The following is a 14,787-nucleotide window of genomic DNA, read 5'->3' as shown; positions in this document are numbered from 1 at the left end:
AATTGTAAAAACTTCTAAAAATCAGAGAAATTCAACCGTAGCTCCAAATTAAATAATTTATATATGAAAAATTATCAGAAAAATTCAAGGAATCTATCTGTACCATTTTCATGCATGTTAGAACAACTTATAGCTGCTGTTTAGCACAAATCAATTAAATGGCATTTGAATAATCACATATGGAGTTTGAATTTGAATCTTGTATTCAAACCAACTTCATTTAATCTGTTGCTAGTTGCATTAGCCCAAAACACATTCATTTTGCCATGTCATGATCATGCATCATATTGTGCATTGCATTGATTGTGTTCCCTTCTGTGTTGCCGGTATTTGTCCCCTCTCGATAGACGTGATACCGATGATGTGATCGTTGACACTGATGAAGACTCAATGTTATCTTCAGAAGTGCCAGGCAAGCAAAACCCCCTTGTTCATTCCGATAAAATCCCACTCTCTCGCTCCTGCTCTCTTTTACTACATTAGGACAACAACGATTCATCTGTTACTTGCTGCGGTAGCTGAACCCCTTTATCCTCTGCATGACCTGTCATTCCACAGTAAATAGATGAAACCCACTAGCATGAGTAGGAGTTGTTTGAGCCCTGTTGTGCCTACTCATTCATGCTTGTTTGTCATGCCTGCTACTGCTTAGAGTTGAGTCAGGTCTGATTCATCGGGGATGAATCAGAGGTGTGTGAACATGTCCTACTGTGTGTGAGCTAAGTGTGTGAACACGATTTGGTAAAGGTAGCGGTGAGAGGCCATGTAGGAGTACATGGTGGGTTGTCTCATTGCAGCCGTCCTCAGGAACTGAGTTCTGTGTTTGTGATCCATGATTCAGCTACTACCACGCATTGGGCCCGAAACCAATGGACCCTCTCGGCTTCTTAATCACCCTTGTCCTCTGTCCAGGAGTTGCAAGTAGTTTCTGGTGTTTGTAGTATGCTGGAGGCCGTGCGCAGCGCTGACCGTAGGGGTGGGCTGTGATGCGGTAGGCACGTGGCCGGGTAAACCGGGCGCCCGTTTGGTGTCACGGAACCCTGTTCACATCGTTTGGGGCTGTGAGCGAAACTCCGGCCGGATCTCCTCATGGATGGAACCCGAATAGGCGATAAACCTGGACTAGAGACTTGAGTGTTTAGGCAGGCCGTGGCCGACACCCACGTTGGGCTTCCGCTTGAAGGTTGCCGAGTACATGTCGTGTAAACGGCGGTAAGTGGTGAGAGCGTGTGTGAAGAAGTACACCCCTGCAGGGTTAATATGATCTATTCGAATAGCCGTGTCCGCGGAAAAGGACTTCTGGGTTGCTTATATCAGTTCATAGACAAGTGAAAGTGGATACTCTAAAATACGCAAGATAAGCGTGAGTGCTATGGATGGCGTTCTCGTAGGGAGACGGGAGCGGTTCCATAGTGGTGTATTGGTTGGTGAATATGTGGACTCGTGTGCGCCACCTCAAAAGAGTTACTCGCAGTCGTAGTTTAGGATAGCCACCGAGTCAAAGCTGGCTTGCTGCAGTTAAACCCCACCATCCCCTTTGTTGATAATGATGCATATGTAGATAGTTCTGATGTAAGTCTTGCTGGGTACATTTGTACTCACGTTTGCCTATTTTATGTTTTTGCAGAGAGACTTCGGTCTCACTAGTAGTTCCACGTGGACTTCGACGTTTAGCTTGTTACCTCAGCTACGATCTTGTGCCTCGGCAGGATTGGTAGATAGTCAGGCTTCTCAGCCTTTTTCATTTATAGATGTCTGTACTCAGACATGTTAAGCTTCCGCATGTGCTTTGACTTGTATGCTCTGATTGTTGGGTCATAAGACCCATGTTTGTAATATCTCGCTCCTCGGAGCCTATTGAATAAATTACTTGAGTCGTAGAGTCATGTTGTGATGCCATGTTGTATTTGCACATATCGAGCATATTGTGTGTATGTTATTGAAATGCTTGGTATGTGTGGGATCTGGCTATCTAGTTGTTTATCCTTAGTAGCCTCTCTTACCGGGAAATGTCTCCTAGTGTTTCCACCGAGCCATGGTAGCTTGCTACTGCTCCGGAACACTTAGGCTGGCCGGCATGTGTCCTTCTTCGTTCCTGTGTCTGTCCCTTCGGGGAAATGTCACGCGATGAATACCGGAGTCCTGTTAGCCCACTACAACCCGGTTCACCGGAGTCCTGCTAGCCCAGTGCTACAGCCTGGATTCACTCGCTGATGACCGACACGTTCGATGCTGGGTCATGGATGCCTGTCCCTGTAAGTTTGTGCCACTTTGGGTTTACGACTAGCCATGTCAGCCCGGGCTCCTTATCATATGGATGCTAGCGACACTGTCATATACGTGTGCCAAAAGGCGCAAACGGTCCCGGGCAAAGGTAAGGCGACACCCGTGGGAATACCGTGCGTGAGGTCGCAAAGTGATATGAAGTGTTACATGCTAGATCGATGTGGCATTGAGTCGGGGTCCTGACAGCGTTGGTATCAGAGCTTGACTGCCTGTAGGATTACCAAGCCAAACTGGTCGAAGTTGAGTCTAGAAATTCTTTAGTTATGTAAGGGAATTGATTGTGGGATGGAACGTAAGGCTCTTTTTACTCCTTATACCTTATGCCTTCTGATCTGAGTCATCTTATCTTTCCTGCGGGGATTAAGAACTAGGCTATCTCTTCTTTCTATCAGGATCACGTGTTACTAATCAGTGGACTTATAAGATTGTTGGATTTAAGTCTCAGTTCAGTTCCTACTACTTCCGTATGTTAATTGTTGATCTCGGAACCTTGGTATTGTGCTTCTGAGTGGCTATGCCACCATTTTTGTACATGTCTCAAATCTTTTTGAGCAATTATAGCCGTTATGCTGTCCGAGTCTTCCCAGGTTTCTAAATAGTCTGATGCATTCGCAAAATCCTTTCCCTCTGGTTTCGATGTTCCTTTATGCCAGCTCAATCACACTAATTGTTGAGTTAAGGTATTCTATTGCCTTGACATTTATGTTGGAGTTATTATTATGACCCTAGGTGTCTCAGGGGATCATCTAGTGGTCTAGCCATGATTTGTGTCCTAGTGTGAAGATTCTGGCCTTTATTATCGAAAGCATCCTGTGATGCCATTTAGTTAGTAGGTATTCTATTCCTGGGTTCTTAAACCCGATATTCACCCTACTTACATCATGTTGATAGTGTTGCTAGTTCCTTTAGTATATTAGTAACCTTTGCGATAGTCCTCGAGGTCCGTGGTATATCGTTCTTCCAAATACCATGAACCATTATGGCAGAAGTTTGTTGGATCAAAAGATCACAACAGGCCCTCTATGAGTTCTCCATGCTATATTGTGACTCTGCCAGCTCAACCTTTCTGCATGGGTTATCCGGAAGAATTATGTTGAACTTTGTTCGGCATACCAACCCATGTATCCACAACTCAGAAAGTTATATGTTCCTTTGAGTTGTCCCTCTTTAGTTGTCTACTGACCTTCGTCTATCAATTGATAGTCAAGAGTATACGTGCGTTCGTTTATCGATGCCTATTACTCTTGTGGTCCGTCAAGCCATTCTATCGCGGAATGACTAGGAGAAACAAACTCCAGTACCTCTTCCCTATCCAGGATTGGGTCAAAGAAGTTGTGCTCCGCAGATCAAATTGCTAATCCAGCTTTTGTTCTGCTCTACCTTGGAGTATTACATATTTTATATCGAGATTGTTATAGGAATTGCACACCATCCTATGAACTCTTGGTACAGTGATACTTCTTGCCATCATTGTTCATTCCTCGGTTCCTGTGTTATTGTAACCGGAATGCCGACAAATGAATCATGGCGTGTGAAATCAATATTGCTAGCAACTCTGTTGCTTGGTAGTTAAATGGACGATAACCTCATTCTTAGCGTGTTGATTATTGAATCGTCACCCTAAGATTGATTGTGCTACCTAGTCCCTATTTCTGGTGCACTCCTCGACCAATGAGTTAGGAATTATTTCAAGTCCTCACCCATTTGATCATGTCGTCTTGCCCTCAAAAGCAAGATTGTTCTCGAGCTTAGTAACATACCGGTGGTTCGTGACTTTCCAAATATCTTCTTGGAAGTGTTACCGGGTTGTCACCTGACTGTTATGTTGAGCTCGTGATCAAGTTGGTTTATCCTGTAAACCACCCTTTCTCCAAGAATCCGTGTTGGATACCCCTGAGCTAGTTGGTTAAGCTAGACAACAACCTGGAGAGTTGGAAGGTAAAAGCTTGCCTGACTTAGTTCGTTCCAAAGGGATATTCTTGTGTAGTGTGTGTTGAAGAGAGATGATATCTTCATCGATTGGTCCCTGTGATCAGTTATTGGACCTATTGCCTGATAAAAACTTTGATTTGAGTATGGGTTATCGTCAAATCAAATCAGAACCAACGATGTTCGTAATGTTGTCTTACTCGTGGTTGATCCCTCGAGCATACACCATTATATCTTTTGGGTCTGACCAATGCTATCCCTTGTTCACTTAACTATGGAATTCCTTTTAAAAGGAAACCCAGATGAATTGTTGTTGTGCCCATTGACAACATCCTTGTCTTCCCCATAATTTTGCTGAACATTAAGCTAGTGTTGGAAACTTTTGAAAGCATTTGTTCATGCTAGCTCATGAAGCATATGTTCGGATGTAAGAAGTGATTCCTCTAGTTCATGTGCATTTGATGCAAGTTACCGCCGTGGACTCGAGAAAGTCAATGTTGCTTCCTCTGGAATCATCGCAAGTCAGTCATGCACACGTGCGAAGTATTCTGTGGTCTGGAGACTTGCAACCTTCATTCCATATGTGTATCCTAGCACACCAAGCCACTGACTGATTTGTTCAAGGAGAAGGAGTATCTTCATAAGAGCTAATCCGGACTTATGAAAGAACTTCGATATCCTCGCTGATGGTTCCCAACCAGAACTCGGTAGTGTTTTATTGTAAGACTACCATGTGGGCATGCTTGTCTGGGACAACGTGTTCACATGTTTGTAGCAGAACCAGCTCATGTTTTGGAGCTTGCTATCGTAGTTCATCTCCCGAGAATCCCGCAACGTCATCTCGTCGATTTGTGTTGCAAACTTTCATTTTTCTTCCTAGACTCGATGAGTCTGGAATATCCTGACACCAACCAGATCTGAATCTCAGGCAGATATGATGGTTGGAACATTTCCCAAGAATCTATAATATTGGTCTCTCGATAACCGGTAAAGTGGATGTCGTGGCCAACACACCCAGCCGGAAGACCCTGTTTGTAGTATCTTGATTTGAGGAAGTTGGCCACCTCCCCATAGGGATTTCGTAGGATTTACTCCCTAGTTGCCCCTATGGATTTCTGTGTTCCGAAGTCCGACCTTTTTACTTGATGTTCTAGATATCAAACCATATCTATGAATGGGTTACACTAGCACATCAAGGAGAACATTAGAAGCGGAGTGCTAAATGTCTCTCGGTCGATCATCCAGATTTTATTTCCTTGGCCCCGCCAAGGGTGAAATCTGAGAAGGTGTTATCTTCCTTTGCATCTGCATCCTCCATCACCATTCATCATGGTAGTAAGTTGTGTTACCGGACCCTTGACACGGATGTTGGTAAAACCTTGATGATTATGGAATTGCTCAAGTTCTTGAGAGCACGCGCAAGTGCTAGGTTTGATCGTCGGCATTAACTGTATAGCGCTCTCAGTTTCCTCGGTTATGCTATAACCATTCCAATAGTGGGATAACTCTCTATTGTTGAGCCTCTCCCCAGTTACTAGAATCATTCCCATCATTTGCATTTTGTTCCCAGTTTGCACCGCCAATGTGCCATTCTACCATGGGTCTCTTCCATTTCCGGTGATAAGCAAATTCATCCATTGCGTTGTCTTCAACAAGGTAATCCACATCATCCAAGTCCGAGTATGCCATTCTACTGACCCCCTCCAAACGATCGCTTGAGAATTGCCTTAGGCTGGTATAAAGGTTTTCAATGATCTCTGAATCAAAGGTAATTCTTTTTGCCACTTAAGGAAATAATCTACGAATCACCCTCCTCCAGGATGTTTCGTCGTGGTATCATGGCAACTCAACTCCTCGCTACGTGGACAATCGTTTACCACCTTCTTAAGTGTGGAATTGTTGTCCACCTAGTGAACCTTCGTCATCCGTTTCTTTCCACCCCTCTTGATGTGTATCTCGTGTCTCAACCCGAGAGATGGTCCTATGTCTCATTCCGTGAGTTGTTCGATCTTCGAGAAGATCGACCCTTCTAGAGTCTCCTTCTTCCCTCCATGTCATGTTGACAGGATTTCTCAGAGCAAGACTTCAAGACAATGATGGTGATCGAATCAACGTTCCTATGAAGTGCAACCTGGATCGTGAAGATTGTACTAGTTGCGTTCCCCCTTCACCTTACCCTACGCTTGAATCTCGGGACGAGATTTTTGTTTAGTGGGGGTGAGTTGTCACATCCCTGGTCCTGTTATGCACTAGGCTAGACCTCATGTGAGCATCATGTTTTAATTCAAATGAAATTTGAATTGAGGAATTTTCAAAGCCTCAGAAACCTTCTAAAAATGATCAACATTAAAATCTCCTCAAAGAAGTCCAAGAAAATGTTCCTCTTAGTCTCTGAAAATATTGCAAAGAGGTAAAACTCAAAACAATATTTTTGGTATCTCAGAGTTAATTATTTTGGGCCTTTGAATTAAATAAATAGCTATTTGCATTGGATATATATTTGATATATAAATAATATATGTCCAATAATTACTGGAACATTTTATGTGGTTTGGTATATTTTAACTCTAGCCACATAACTATTTTCAGGATTTTATAAAATGGTTTAGTATTTTACTAAACTAAAACAACACAGAACAAAATAGATAAATAAAAACAGAAATAGAAAGAGAGAGAAGGACTACCTGGCGCTCACCTGGTAGCCCACCTGGCCCAGCAGCACGGCCCAGCCCATCTCCACTTCCCCCCCTGTCGCCTTCCTCCTCGCGCCAGTAGGCACAGGCGCGTGGCCGACGCACGCCGGCGCACGCCCCGGCCACCTCCTGCTTGCCGCTCCACCTCGACACCCCGGACGCCTCCATGCGTGCCACGCCACCCCCCTGGAACTCCCTCACTCTCCCGAACTCTCCCCCCCTCCTCTGCTTCCTCTCTCCCTCACTCGCCCGAACGGACCCGTCGCCACCGACGCCGTTCGCCGCGGCCACAACCACCGCCTCGCCTCCCCGACGCCTCCCAAAGCTCCGCCGGTCCTCCCTCTTCCTCCTCACCAAGACGGAAGGCGCCGGAAGCCCTGGATGGGGCCAGCTTCGCCGTTCCCCTCCTCGGCCACCGCGGATCGCCGCCGTCAAATTCGTCCCCGTCCGGCCTCCCTCAAGCTCGCCGTCCACCTCTACAGGGTCTACGTGAGCTCTCCGTCCGTTTCCCCCTCTCTGTTTCGTCGTTCGCGCGCCGTAGCTAGGTTATCCACCAAGACCGAAACCCCATCGCCGCCGGCCATGGCGCCGCCGTGGCCAGGGCCACCGCAGCCCCCGCCTGAGCACGTCACCGTGCTCGGTGAACCCCCAGGAGCACGTAGCCCTCCTCGTTTACTCCTCTAGTGCGCCGTAGCTTCGCCACCGTTCGCGCCCGAACTCCGGCCACCGCGGAAGTGCTCGCCGCCGTCGTCTCCGGCCACCCCGCGGCCCCTCGTGCAGCCAGCTAGGTGCGGCCGTGTACGGGCTACCTTCTGGTGGCCTTCGCGCGTCCAGCCGCCGCCCGTAGCGCAACCCCGGTGAACTTCCGCCGCGTTTCGGGTCGCCGCCGGCCGAACTCCGGTGGCCAGTGACGTGGCGCTGTCATTAGCCACTAATGACGCACTAACCAACCCCCTAGGCCACTGACTGTGGGCCCCACCCCTGGTCAAACCCCAGTCAGCGCTGGGTTTGACCGGGATTAGGTCCTGTGTCACTGACGTGTGGCCCCCACACGTCAGGTTTGACCCGAGCCAGCCCAGTTGACCCTGCTGACGTCACCGTGACGTGGTGCTGACGCCATAATTCATTTCTGGATTTATATTATTCAGGAAATTCCAGAAAATGCCTAAAACTTCTAAAAATCATAGAAATTCAACCGTAACTCCAAATTAAATAATTTATATATGAAAAATTATCAGAAAAATTCAAGGAATCCATCTGTACCATTTTCATGCATGTTAGAACAACTTATAGCTGCTGTTTAGCACAAATCAATTAAATGGCATTTGAATAATCACATATGGAGTTTGAATTTGAATCTTGTATTCAAACCAACTTCATTTAATCTGTTGCTAGTTGCATTAGCCCAAAACACATTCATTTTGCCATGTCATGATCATGCATCATATTGTGCATTGCATTGATTGTGTTCCCTTCTGTGTTGCCGGTATTTGTCCCCTCTCGATAGACGTGATACCGATGATGTGATCGTTGACACTGATGAAGACTCAATGTTATCTTCAGAAGTGCCAGGCAAGCAAAACCCCCTTGTTCATTCCGATAAAATCCCACTCTCTCGCTCCTGCTCTCTTTTACTGCATTAGGACAACAACGATTCATCTGTTACTTGCTGCGGTAGCTGAACCCCTTTATCCTTTGCATGACCTGTCATTGCCACAGTAAATAGATGAAACCCACTAGCATGAGTAGGAGTTGTTTGAGCCCTGTTGTGCCTACTCATTCATGCTTGTTTGTCATGCCTGCTACTGCTTAGAGTTGAGTCAGGTCTGATTCATCGGGGATGAATCAGAGGTGTGTGAACATGTCCTACTGTGTGTGAGCTAAGTGTGTGAACACGATTTGGTAAAGGTAGCGGTGAGAGGCCATGTAGGAGTACATGGTGGGTTGTCTCATTGCAGCCGTCCTCAGGAACTGAGTTCTGTGTTTGTGATCCATGATTCAGCTACTACCACGCATTGGGCCCGAAACCAATGGACCCTCTCGGCTTCTTAATCACCCTTGTCCTCTGTCCAGGAGTTGCAAGTAGTTTCTGGTGTTTGTAGTATGCTGGAGGCCGTGCGCAGCGCTGACCGTAGGGGTGGGCTGTGATGCGGTAGGCACGTGGCCGGGTAAACCGGGCGCCCGTTTGGTGTCACGGAACCCTGTTCACATCGTTTGGGGCTGTGAGCGAAACTCCGGCCGGATCTCCTCATGGATGGAACCCGAATAGGCGATAAACCTGGACTAGAGACTTGAGTGTTTAGGCAGGCCGTGGCCGACACCCACGTTGGGCTTCCGCTTGAAGGTTGCCGAGTACATGTCGTGTAAACGGCGGTAAGTGGTGAGAGCGTGTGTGAAGAAGTACACCCCTGCAGGGTTAATATGATCTATTCGAATAGCCGTGTCCGCGGAAAAGGACTTCTGGGTTGCTTATATCAGTTCATAGACAAGTGAAAGTGGATACTCTAAAATACGCAAGATAAGCGTGAGTGCTATGGATGGCGTTCTCGTAGGGAGACGGGAGCGGTTCCATAGTGGTGTATTGGTTGGTGAATATGTGGACTCGTGTGCGCCACCTCAAAAGAGTTACTCGCAGTCGTAGTTTAGGATAGCCACCGAGTCAAAGCTGGCTTGCTGCAGTTAAACCCCACCATCCCCTTTGTTGATAATGATGCATATGTAGATAGTTCTGATGTAAGTCTTGCTGGGTACATTTGTACTCACGTTTGCCTATTTTATGTTTTTGCAGAGAGACTTCGGTCTCACTAGTAGTTCCGCGTGGACTTCGACGTTTAGCTTGTTACCTCAGCTACGATCTTGTGCCTCGGCAGGATTGGTAGATAGTCAGGCTTCTCAGCCTTTTTCATTTATAGATGTCTGTACTCAGACATGATAGCTTCCGCTTGTGCTTTGACTTGTATGCTCTGATTGTTGGGTCATGAGACCCATGTTTGTAATATCTCGCTCCTCGGAGCCTATTGAATAAATTACTTGAGTCGTAGAGTCATGTTGTGATGCCATGTTGTATTTGCACATATCGAGCATATTGTGTGTATGTTATTGAAATGCTTGGTATGTGTGGGATCTGACTATCTAGTTGTTTATCCTTAGTAGCCTCTCTTACCGGGAAATGTCTCCTAGTGTTTCCACCGAGCCATGGTAGCTTGCTACTGCTCCGGAACACTTAGGCTGGCCGGCATGTGTCCTTCTTCGTTCCTGTGTCTGTCCCTTCGGGGAAATGTCACGCGATGAATACCGGAGTCCTGTTAGCCCGCTACAGCCCGGTTCACCGGAGTCCTGCTAGCCCAGTGCTACAGCCTGGATTCACTCGCTGATGACCGACACGTTCGATGCTGGGTCATGGATGCCTGTCCCTGTAAGTCTGTGCCACTTTGGGTTTACGACTAGCCATGTCAGCCCGGGCTCCTTATCATATGGATGCTAGCGACACTGTCATATACGTGTGCCAAAAGGCGCAAACGGTCCCGGGCAAAGGTAAGGCGACACCCGTGGGAATACCGTGCGTGAGGCCGCAAAGTGATATGAGGTGTTACATGCTAGATCGATGTGGCATTGAGTCGGGGTCCTGACAGCGTTGGTATCAGAGCTTGACTGCCTGTAGGATTACCAAGCCAAACTGGTCGAAGTTGAGTCTAGAAATTCTTTAGTTATGTAAGGGAATTGATTGTGGGATGGAACGTAAGGCTCTTTTTACTCCTTATACCTTATGCCTTCTGATCTGAGTCATCTTATCTTTCCTACGGGGATTAAGAACTAGGCTATCTCTTCTTTCTATCAGGATCACGTGTTACTAATCAGTGGACTTATAAGATTGTTGGATTTAAGTCTCAGTTCAGTTCCTACTACTTCCGTATGTTAATTGTTGATCTCGAGACCTTGATATTGTGCTTCTGAGTGGTTATGCCACCATTTTTGTGAATGTCTCAAATCTTTTCTGAGCATTTACAGCCGTTATGCTGTCCGAGTCATCCCAGGTTTCTAAATAGTCTGATGCATTTGCAAATCCTTTCCCTCTGGTTTCGATGTTCCTTTATGGCCAGATTAATCACACTAATTGTTGAGTTGAGGTATTCTATTGCCTCGACATTTATGTTGGAGTTATTATTATGACCCTAAGGTGTCTTAGGGGATCATCTAGTGGTCTAGCCATGATTTGTGTCCTAGTGTGAAGATTCTGGCCTTTATTATCGAAAGCATCCTGTGATGCCATTTAGTTAGTAGGTATTCTATTCCTGGGTTCTTAAACCCGATATTCACCCTACTTACATCATGTTGATAGTGTTGCTAGTTCCTTTAGTATATTAGTAACCTTTGCGATAGTCCTCGAGGTCCGTGGTATATCGTTCTTCCAAATACCATGAACCATTATGGCAGAAGTTTGTTGGATCAAAAGATCACAACAGGCCCTCTATGAGTTCTCCATGCTATATTGTGACTCTGCCAGCTCAACCTTTCTGCATGGGTTATCCGGAAGAATTATGTTGAACTTTGTTCGGCATACCAACCCATGTATCCACAACTCAGAAAGTTATATGTTCCTTTGAGTTGTCCCTCTTTAGTTGTCTACTGACCTTCGTCTATCAATTGATAGTCAAGAGTATACGTGCGTTCGTTTATCGATGCCTATTACTCTTGTGGTCCGTCAAGCCATTCTATCGCGGAATGACTAGGAGAAACAAACTCCAGTACCTCTTCCCTATCCAGGATTGGGTCAAAGAAGTTGTGCTCCGCAGATCAAATTGCTAATCCAGCTTTTGTTCTGCTCTACCTTGGAGTATTACATATTTTATATCGAGATTGTTATAGGAATTGCACACCATCCTATGAACTCTTGGTACAGTTGATACTTCTTGCCATCATTGTTCATTCCTCGGTTCCTGTGTTATTGTAACCGGAATGCCGACAAATGAATCATGGCGTGTGAAATCAATATTGCTAGCAACTCTGTTGCTTGGTAGTTAAATGGACGATAACCTCATTCTTAGCGTGTTGATTATTGAATCGTCACCCTAAGATTGATTGTGCTACCTAGTCCCTATTTCTGGTGCACTCCTCGACCAATGAGTTAGGAATTATTTCAAGTCCTCACCCATTTGATCATGTCGTCTTGCCCTCAAAAGCAAGATTGTTCTCGAGCTTAGTAACATACCGGTGGTTCGTGACTTTCCAAATATCTTCTTGGAAGTGTTACCGGTTGTCACCTGACTGTTATGTTGAGCTCGTGATCAAGTTGGTTTATCTGTAAACCACCCTTTCTCCAAGAATCCGTGTTGGATACCCCTGAGCTAGTTGGTTAAGCTAGACAACAACCTGGAGAGTTGGAAGGTAAAAGCTTGCCTGACTTAGTTCGTTCCAAAGGGATATTCTTGTGTAGTGTGTGTTGAAGAGAGATGATATCTTCATCGATTGGTCCCTGTGATCAGTTATTGGACCTATTGCCTGATAAAACTTTGATTTGAGTATGGGTTATCGTCAAATCAAATCAGAACCAACGATGTTCGTAATGTTGTCTTACTCGTGGTTGATCCCTCGAGCATACACCATTATATCTTTTGGGTCTGACCAATGCTATCCCTTGTTCACTTAACTATGGAATTCCTTTTAAAAGGAAACCCAGATGAATTGTTGTTGTGCCCATTGACAACATCCTTGTCTTCCCCATAATTTTGCTGAACATTAAGCTAGTGTTGGAAACTTTTGAAAGCATTTGTTCATGCTAGCTCATGAAGCATATGTTCGGATGTAAGAAGTGATTCCTCTAGTTCATGTGCATTTGATGCAAGTTACCGCCGTGGACTCGAGAAAGTCAATGTTGCTTCCTCTGGAATCATCGCAAGTCAGTCATGCACACGTGCGAAGTATTCTGTGGTCTGGAGACTTGCAACCTTCATTCCATATGTGTATCCTAGCACACCAAGCCACTGACTGATTTGTTCAAGGAGAAGGAGTATCTTCATAAGAGCTAATCCGGACTTATGAAAGAACTTCGATATCCTCGCTGATGGTTCCCAACCAGAACTCGGTAGTGTTTTATTGTAAGACTACCATGTGGGCATGCTTGTCTGGGACAACGTGTTCACATGTTTGTAGCAGAACCAGCTCATGTTTTGGAGCTTGCTATCGTAGTTCATCTCCCGAGAATCCCGCAACGTCATCTCGTCGATTTGTGTTGCAAACTTTCATTTTTCTTCCTAGACTCGATGAGTCTGGAATATCCTGACACCAACCAGATCTGAATCTCAGGCAGATATGATGGTTGGAACATTTCCCAAGATCTATAATATTGGTCTCTCGATAACCGGTAAAGGTGGATGTCGTGGCCAACACACCCAGCCGGAAGACCCTGTTTGTAGTATCTTGATTGAGGAAGTTGGCCACCTCCCCATAGGGATTTCGTAGGATTTACTCCCTAGTTGCCCCTATGGATTTCTGTGTTCCGAAGTCCGACCTTTTACTTGATGTTCTAGATATCAAACCATATCTATGAATGGGTTACACTAGCACATCAAGGAGAACATTAGAAGCGGAGTGCTAAATGTCTCTCGGTCGATCATCCAGATTTTATTTCCTTGGCCCCGCCAAGGGTGAAATCTGAGAAGGTGTTATCTTCCTTTGCATCTGCATCCTCCATCACCATTCATCATGGTAGTAAGTTGTGTTACCGGACCCTTGACACGGATGTTGGTAAAACCTTGATGATTATGGAATTGCTCAAGTTCTTGAGAGCACGCGCAAGTGCTAGGTTTGATCGTCGGCATTAACTGTATAGCGCTCTCAGTTTCCTCGGTTATGCTATAACCATTCCAATAGTGGGATAACTCTCTATTGTTGAGCCTCTCCCCAGTTACTAGAATCATTCCCATCATTTGCATTTTGTTCCCAGTTTGCACCGCCAATGTGCCATTCTACCATGGGTCTCTTCCATTTCCGGTGATAAGCAAATTCATCCATTGCGTTGTCTTCAACAAGGTAATCCACATCATCCAAGTCCGAGTATGCCATTCTACTGACCCCCTCCAAACGATCGCTTGAGAATTGCCTTAGGCTGGTATAAAGGTTTTCAATGATCTCTGAATCAAAGGTAATTCTTTTTGCCACTTAAGGGAATAATCTACGAATCACCCTCCTCCAGGATGTTTCGTCGTGGTATCATGGCAACTCAACTCCTCGCTACGTGGACAATCGTTTACCACCTTCTTAAGTGTGGAATTGTTGTCCACCTAGTGAACCTTCGTCATCCGTTTCTTTCCACCCCTCTTGATGTGTATCTCGTGTCTCAACCCGAGAGATGGTCCTATGTCTCATTCCGTGAGTTGTTCGATCTTCGAGAAGATCGACCCTTCTAGAGTCTCCTTCTTCCCTCCATGTCATGTTGACAGGATTTCTCAGAGCAAGACTTCAAGACAATGATGGTGATCGAATCAACGTTCCTATGAAGTGCAACCTGGATCGTGAAGATTGTACTAGTTGCGTTCCCCCTTCACCTTACCCTACGCTTGAATCTCGGGACGAGATTTTTGTTTAGTGGGGGTGAGTTGTCACATCCCTGGTCCTGTTATGCACTAGGCTAGACCTCATGTGAGCATCATGTTTTAATTCAAATGAAATTTGAATTGAGGAATTTTCAAAGCCTCAGAAACCTTCTAAAAATGATCAACATTAAAATCTCCTCAAAGAAGTCCAAGAAAATGTTCCTCTTAGTCTCTGAAAATATTGCAAAGAGGTAAAACTCAAAACAATATTTTTGGTATCTCAGAGTTAATTATTTTGGGCCTTTGAATTAAATAAATAGCTATTTGCATTGGATATATATTTGATA

This window comes from Triticum aestivum, chromosome 5A (assembly GCF_018294505.1).
Source record: "Triticum aestivum cultivar Chinese Spring chromosome 5A, IWGSC CS RefSeq v2.1, whole genome shotgun sequence".
NCBI classification, from domain to species: domain Eukaryota; kingdom Viridiplantae; phylum Streptophyta; class Magnoliopsida; order Poales; family Poaceae; genus Triticum; species Triticum aestivum.
The sequence above is the reverse complement of the archived record's forward strand: the minus strand, read 5'-3'. Positions refer to the sequence as shown.